Source organism: Seriola lalandi, unplaced genomic scaffold (assembly GCF_002814215.2).
Source record: "Seriola lalandi dorsalis isolate HSWRI2012SDOR001 ecotype SW California unplaced genomic scaffold, Sedor1 jcf7180002055006, whole genome shotgun sequence".
NCBI lineage: Eukaryota > Metazoa > Chordata > Actinopteri > Carangiformes > Carangidae > Seriola > Seriola lalandi.
Genome location: NW_019525549.1, coordinates 2,219,832 through 2,228,342, shown reverse-complemented (window position 1 = coordinate 2,228,342; position 8,511 = coordinate 2,219,832).

Here is an 8,511-nt window from a genome sequence, read left to right as displayed (position 1 = left end):
TCTTAAACCACTTCAGTTCTGCTCAAACCTACCAAATGTTTATTAGTTTTCAGGATTTTAACCCTTTAAATGCCCGTTTGAAGACATGTTGCCTCTTGTTTTATTAAAAAAAACAACACAGAATATGAGATATTTCCCACATAATACATGATGGAGGGATGTGACATTGTTTTATATCAGAGTCTTTTATATCAAGACATTTCTCAAAAGCAGAATATGATCAGGGTGACTTTTGAACTCTGGAAATAAATCATGTACTCATCCCGGCAGTAGCCCCCGTGGCACTCAAAATTTCCCTGGAATTTTCTAGTTATATATTATTAACTGTTATCATTATTATTATTATTATTATTATTATTATTAATAATGAGCTACTGGACACATTAATTACACCTAGGAGATAAATAATCTATCTATCTATCTATCTATCTATCTATCTATCTATCTATCTATCTATCTATCTATCTATCTATCTATCTATCTACCTAAATGTACAAAGATATATTTTATCTGAAGCTAATATGAGGTTCAGTAGTCTGATGTGTCTCATCTCAAAGATACCTGTCAGTCAGTTTCTGTCCTTCGCCTGCAGCCCAACAGGAAAAGACGGTCTGTGGATGGGTTGATTGTTGAAGTAAAAAGGGTGTAAACTTTGATGTGTCTAAATCAGACTGTGACCCTGTCCTTTAAGTCAATCTGGACAACAACATCATTCTAAAAATATTCTATATTTCATTTTTAATGTGAAATGAAATAAGACAAACTTGTTTTGTCTAATATGTATTCATTCTCTGTGGTTTCACCTCTTGAAAACAAGGGGAAGCCCTTGTTTTCTGTCCATATTCACACATAATTGGGTGTCTGCAATCAGGCCTGTCGTAGACCGAACATGGGGAAGGTCCTCAAAATGCCTGCAAATTCATAATAAAGTCATCAGCATTGTGAATGAGAGAAAGCAGCTGTTGACAAAAATCTGTGGACATAACTTGCCAGCAGTATTAGGCTACATGATACAATTATAAATGAAAATGTACCATGTTTCTAAGGTATCTGAAATATGATCAATATAGTGTTTTTGTGTTATCAGTTTCACTGCTTTACAAAATAATTGATGGAAATGAACCCTCAGCAGCATCAGAAAACTTTATTAACTTGGTTATTACTTAACATGACTCCGCAGTGTGTAACTTCTGTCTCTAGGTGTCTCTCAATCAAAACAATAACAAAAGACGTCATGATCATGGGAGTTGTTGTCTTCACAACCATTACCATAAGCTCCTCCCCGATTTGGATTCCTTCAGTGTCAGTGGTTCAGTAAATCAAACAGACCCAGTGATTATAACCATTAAAAACAGTAAATAAAGCAGTTTCACATTTAAAGTCAGTGTTTGACCGATGCTCTACGTAGAACAGGGAACAGTTGGAGCTGAGATTGAAACTAACCTTTGTTGTAATTGTGTCTCTGAAAACTTATGAACCAGACATTCAGGAGGTTTTTACCAGTAGCTGAATTATTTATTTTTTGTTTTACTTAAACTTTTATTGTTTTGTTTTGTTTTTCAAATAGAAAAATTAGATGGTACATTTTTCTTACATACTGATGCAGATACAAGTTCAAAAGAAATAGAGAAAAAAGAAAAAAAGGGAGGGTCTAGAGAATGTGCTAAACATAAAATGTAATTCAAGCCATCTATACAATACAGCAATACATAAGGAAATGGGCAGTTTATGTTATTTTGGGAGTATGACTAAGGATTCTGAGGAAGATTTAGATTTAGATTTATTTATTTTGCGAACAATGTCCATTATGACCTTCCACAATTGTTGTACCTCATTATAAACTTCAGAGAGGTTAGACGCAGCTCCCTCCATGGAGATAGTCTCAAGGAATGTTCAAAGCCGCAGTCCCTCTTTCAGTTGATGTGTGTCCTTCCAATTTGTTGCTGTCATGCATCAAGTTGTTAAAATCTGGTTGTTGTGTTGTGTTTATCTTGTTTGCAGTTCCAACAAAGATCAGAATCAGACATACCCATGTTATGTAATCGAACTATGCACAAAATTATAATTTATCATTTTATTCTTCACTGATTTAGATACTTTGAAAAGTGTTTTCCATACATGATTCCATTCTTAGGTTTCCAAAGATATCCCTAAGTTGGTTTCCCAATTTTTTTTAACTGTATTCCAATTTTCGCCTGATGTTCTTTGTTCATCAATTTATATAATTTCAACACAATTTTGTCCTTCTGTTTGACCATTAATTCTAGCTTGGACTCAGTATCTGTCAACGTGGGTATGACTATGGTTTCTCCTTAGATATTTTGTCAGTTGTAATCTTATTTACATATTTATTTTTCAAGCCCATATGTAGCTTTAAGCTGAGCAAAGGTTTTCAATTTTCTGTCGTGTGGGTTTCTCTTATCATCTAAAGTTATAATACCTTTGGATTCCCAGTCATCATTTATTTATCACTTATTGGCCTGCCATTCAACATAAACCTAGAGTTGTAATGGATACATGGAACACTGGGAGAGTTAGTAATCTTAAAATTAATCATATTCTGGAGTGTTTTCACAACAGAGCATGAAAACTGAATCAAAGGGTTATCAATGTTCTTACATAAAAGGAGCATACCACAGCCCTTGCAAAGTGACCTTATCTTGCTTGTCTAAAGCTTCCTGTTCCATATTTTCCCATCTTGTATCTCTTGAATTAAAGCCATAATCCCATTTCAAAGGATATCTAGAGTTAAATGCAATATATACACATTTGGAAGGCCTAGGCCCCCGTTTTCCCTGTCCACATATGTTATTGCTACTAACGCTGGGAGTCGTGTTGTTCTTTATAAAATCTGTGAATATTGTGTCAAACTCTTTGAAAAAAATTTTATCCAAAGGAAGGGGAATAGCTGCCATAATGAAAGTAATCTTCGGTAACACAGTCATCTTTAAACTTACACCTATCAATATCATTTTTTATATTATTTATGAGCTTTTTCAAATTAAATGGGGAAATATCATATATGTTAGACTTCAGAGTTATACCAATATATCGCATCCTACCAGGGGACCATTTAAATGGCAAATTAGCAATATGTACTTATGGCAGCGGGCATTAAAGGTAAAGCCTCAGATTTATTCCAATTAATTTTGTATCACAATATAGCTCCAAACTCCCCTGCAGTCTCAAGACTATGACGAAAGGATGTGGGAGGATCTGATAATGTTAGGAGGATATCATCTGCAAAAATACTTTTCATCTCCATTACTGGAGCTGCAATTCCTTTAATATTGTGGTTTTCTCTAAACAGTATGGCCAAAGGTTCTATGACAAAACAAAGAGCATAGGACTCAAAGGGCACCCCTGAGGTGTCCCTCGTCTACATTCAAATGGTTCAGAGATTATGCTATTTGTAGTTATTCAGGCTTTAGGAGTTGAGAATATCAATGAAATTTCATTTGTAAAATTTGGACCAAACCCAAATTTGTTCAATGTTTTGAAAAGATATGACCATTCAATCCGGTCATATGCCTTTTTTTCTCATATTGTCTGCAATTTGTCTGGACCTTACAACACCAAGTTGATCAATGTGAATGAGTTTAGGTAGGATTTCATCTAATCGTCTTGCAAAATTTTTTAAAATATATTTTCCTCCGGGTGATAGGGTGATATCCTCCGCACTATAAGGGGTCCTTGTTAGGTTTAAGTACTGTGATGAGGGAAAAATGTGTTGAGTCGGGTAGTTATCCATTTTCCTTGGCATCATTGAAAACCTTTTGTATTTTATCAACTAATTTGGATGACAAAGTTTTATAGAAATTCATACTGAGCCTGTCATCACCAGGGGCTTTACAACTAGCCAGTTTGTTGATGGCAGCCAAAATGTCTGCTTGAGAAATTGGTCTTTTGAAATTTTCTCTATCTTCAGTGAATAGAGTAGACAAATAAATTTTCCTAAAAAACACCTCCAAATCATCCGGTGATGGGTTAACTTCTGAAGAGTATAGTGTTTTATAATATTCTTTGAGTCTCTTATTGATGTCTTGAGGCGATTTTAATATTTCCTCATTTTCTGATTTAATTGCAGGAATAAGACAAGAGGTCCTTGCCTTTTGAAGCCTATGGGCTAACAGTTAACCAGCCTTTGTCCCCATTTTCCAAGTATTTTGATTTTAAGTGATACAGATCAATTTCTTTCTTTTAATTTAATAAGTTTAAATTCTCATTTAAAAGTAAAGAGTTATTTAATTTCCACATGGAAGGTTTGATATGATGAATGGATGGAGAGGAGGCCAATGCTATGTGGCAGTGATCACCAGCAGCTAAATTTTATCCACAGAGGTGTATTCCTCTCAATAAAAAACAGACCAGGGAATTAAAACCAGTAAAAACACCCATAAAGAATTTCACCTTTAAAAATCAGACATTCACAGATGCTCTTCAGTGGACAAAGGACAGGACGTCTCCAGCAGCTGGGAACTGAGCTGTCTAACATTTACTCAGCTTGTTTCTCTGATAAGAAGTCCGATGACTAAAATCCTTCATCTGGTTCAAATGTAGAGTTGAAAACCACCAAGGTCTTAAAAGTGTATGTGACTTAGAACTAGATGAAAGTCAATGTTGAGCTTCTGTCAGACAAACACAACACATGATCATAGAGGATATGATGTCACTGACAGGCGACCAATGAAACGTTACCATGATTAAAATCAGATTTATCTGGTTTGAGAATTGATGGAAACATTTGTGATAATGTAAGAACGCAACATACAGAACACAGGTCTAGTTGTTTTTAGAAAATTTAATTTGGAGAAGTTACAGATTATAACTTTAAATCCTGTCAGTCAGTTTGAGAGGGCAGAGCTTCTAATCCTGTGTTTCAGTTTTAAAAATGGAGCTACCTTTTTCGTATTTATATTGATTTTGCCAGAGAAATCAGGTGAGATAGTATGAAGAGCTACAAAGCCCATATAATGAGCAGGTCACAGTGGATGTGTGGGTTAAACATAGACCTTTCACCCAGGAGTCTGGGGTTCAAATCTAATTATATTTATTGACCAATTTAATTTATTATTTTCAGTTTTTCATTATTTTTATATGAAACCTTTCTGTCAGAAAGCCTTGAAGTGAAACTTGTGCAGGAGCGTCACGCTGCCATGTGAACCCTGAATGACAGGCACACAGAGAGGTCCACTAAGGAGACAGACGGAGATGGTTAACACAACCATCGGCCCACCGATGTGAGTATGATTCACAACAATCACTCAATCAGCAGAAGGAGGAGATAGTAGTAGGAGTAGATACAGCTGCTTTTGCTCTCTCTCTCCTGTCTACTACAATAGGGAGAAATGGAAAAAATACTGAAAATAATAAGTTAAATATTTCAGTAAATATAATGAGATTCAAACCCCAGTTTCCTAGGTGAGAGTCCTGTTTAACCCACAAGGACCTGGAGATTGCATTGGCCTTTGTAGATCTAGATACTAATCTGACCTGACTTCCTCTAGCAGAAGGACTTTGCTGATTAAAACACATTTTTACCCAAAAAAAAGACATGACAATATTGTTACATAACTTGTAGCTTATATTTACATGGAGAAATTAAAAATCACCAGAAAAAACATGATGCTGTAGCACTTTGTAGATCTGGACTGCACTTCAGTGTCTTGTGGCCAAAATGAGTATTACAACAATAAAACAAAAAATCCCAACAAAAAAAAAGAAAAAGAAAAAAATTGCACTTTAATTCAATTTATTAAAGCCTCTGGTGGTTGCAACGAGTATTACAAAAACCAACGCTTCAACAAAAAATCTCAATACTTGCCTTCAGGGTTTCCTTACTCATCCAACAACTGAGCGGAGGTCAAACATTACAGTGCAGGCTGTCTCCCACTGACAACAGGGGCCTGTACCACAGTTTTCTTTGGCCTTAACTCAGGTTTCCTGGTGTCATGAAGCTGCTTCACTTTCAACCAGGGTATGTCACTATGGCAAGCGGCTTTATTTCCCTCTGAATAACTACATCATGAAGTTTCTTTGATTCCTGACTGTGATGAAGCCTTAACTCTCTTCTTCATCACTGCAGCTCAGAATAACATAAGGAGAAATAAAGACTAAACCAACAATGATGATGCACTGTTCAATATTTCTATGATTATAAAGGAACATTTCAGTCAGACTGACTCATCAGACATCAACTACCTCTGTCCTGTTCTCTGCTTTAGGCTGTAGAAACAGGCTGACATTACCTTTTAACCTTTTATCTGTGCTCGACACTCACCCCTCCTCTTTGACCATTTATGGATTAGGCGGGAGTTAGGGGTGGAGTCAGGCACTGCCAAGATGGTGATTGCAGCAGCTCACTTTTTTTTTTTTTATTTAATTATTCACAATTTACAAATTATGTCAAACACTAACATATAACACAACTTGAGAGCTGTTTCACACATACAAAAACACAGTCATAGAATAAATAAATTTACAAAATCTTAGATAAACCTTTGCATTCAATAAAAATTATATAATAAAAACAAATCAAATAAATAATAATAACATAATAATACAATATCGTTATGTCAACTCATAAATATATTTAACAATCTCTGTAATCATAAATTTCATTAAATGCCAGGGAGTACATCAAATACCTTTTCATAGTTATCTAAAAATTGTGTATTCTTTTTATTTTTAACCAGGGCTAAAGATTTATAAAGTTCATTAAATTCAGCCAAAAAATGAGGAAAGGTTGGCTTGGAGGCTGAAAATTTTTGCCTATGAATAAAATATTTCCCCAATAAAATGAAGAAATTAACTAAATACTGAAGACATGTGTTCTTATTTTCATAATAACATATAACCTCTTTCAGGAAAAAACAGTATGACATGTTAACATGGGTGAAGATATGAGAACACAAGTCTGACCAAAATTGCATCGTGACATTACATTCAAAAAACAGATGGTTTAAAGTTTCATCAGCATGCCCACAAAAAACACAAGAGCTGTCCACATCCATGAACTTTGAAATGAAAGAGTTAACAGGATATATTTTGTGAAGAATTTTGAAATGAGTTTCTTTTACTTTGTTATGAATACAGTATTTGTGAGGAAAAGCCATGCTTTTCCCCAGTCTACGTACTCTAAATGAGAGCGCCAATAAAATTTTCCTCGTGGAGAAAACCTCTTTTTATCTTGAAAAATTTGTCTTATATGTTTATTGTTACATTTCTTGTCTTGTATGTTGATACCATTCAATAGCAAAGCAGATGTGCCCTCCGGTCTAATTCCTTCATAGAAGGATAAGTGACTTTTCATTAAATTAAGTAAGCAAGAGGGGATTGCTTTTATCACTGAGTTGTATTCTTTGAAAGGTATAGGAAAATTATGACGAGATATAAAACTCTCATAGGAGAGGACAAGACCATGTTCATCCAAAACAGACAAGATATTATTTATACTTTTCTCAAACCATTTGGAATAAAAAAGAGACTTATTCCTAGTAGTTATACCCTCATTATTCCATAACAAAGTACAAAGCACAATTTCCAGGAAAGAAGTGATTGCTGATGAAATTTAGACAGCATGACCGGAAGCTTGTCAGGTGAATAGTTGCAAGTTAAAACAAAAGCAAGCCCACCAAATTTTTCAAAAATATGATTGGGGATGAAGAACCACAATGAATTTTGATGTGTCAAACATCTTTTTAACCAATTGATTTTAAAAGTATTTATAATATCAATGAAATAAAGCACTTCAAGGCCACCTTCCGCTCTGCTGTTAGATAGAACTGCATTTTTAAGTTTGTGTGTTTTATTTCTCCAGATGAAGTCCAGAAATAGCTTGTTAATTACTTTAGCAGTGGCATCATTCACAAAGAGAGAAAGAGATGGAGAAACAAAATGAGAGATGCCTTCAGCTTTCGACAAAAGGACCCTGCCGTATAATGTTAAGTCTCTTTGAAGCCAAAGGTTAAAGATATCTCTAGTTTTTTTAATTCTTCCAGAAAAGTTCAGTTGTTGCCTTGCTATTAAATTTTTTGTTATATGAATACCTAAGGGCCGCACGGTGGTGCTGGGTTCGAGTCCCGGCTCGGCCGTGGGATCTTTCTGTGTGGAGTTTGCATGTTCAGTGTGGGTTCTCTCCGGGTACTCCGGCTTCCTCCCACAGTCCAAAGACATGCAACATGGGGACTAGGCTAATTGGATACTCTAAATTGACCATAGCTGTGAGTGTGAATGGTTGTAAAGGAAAAAACAGAATCAGATATTAGTTTTTGATCTATACATTTACTGCCATTAATATTAAGCATATTTAGTAACTTTCTTTGACCATTTCTTTTCTCCAAAGCAAAAAAATAGCTGGAGTTTGTTTCCCCCTCTTCCAGCCACTTGGCTCTGGATCTCACAAATGCACCCTTGGCTAACTCAATATAAATCTGATCTATTTTTAACTGTTTTTCCTTTACTTCTAACTCCTCTTCAGAAGATAAGTTGGGTTTAGATAAGAGGAAACCA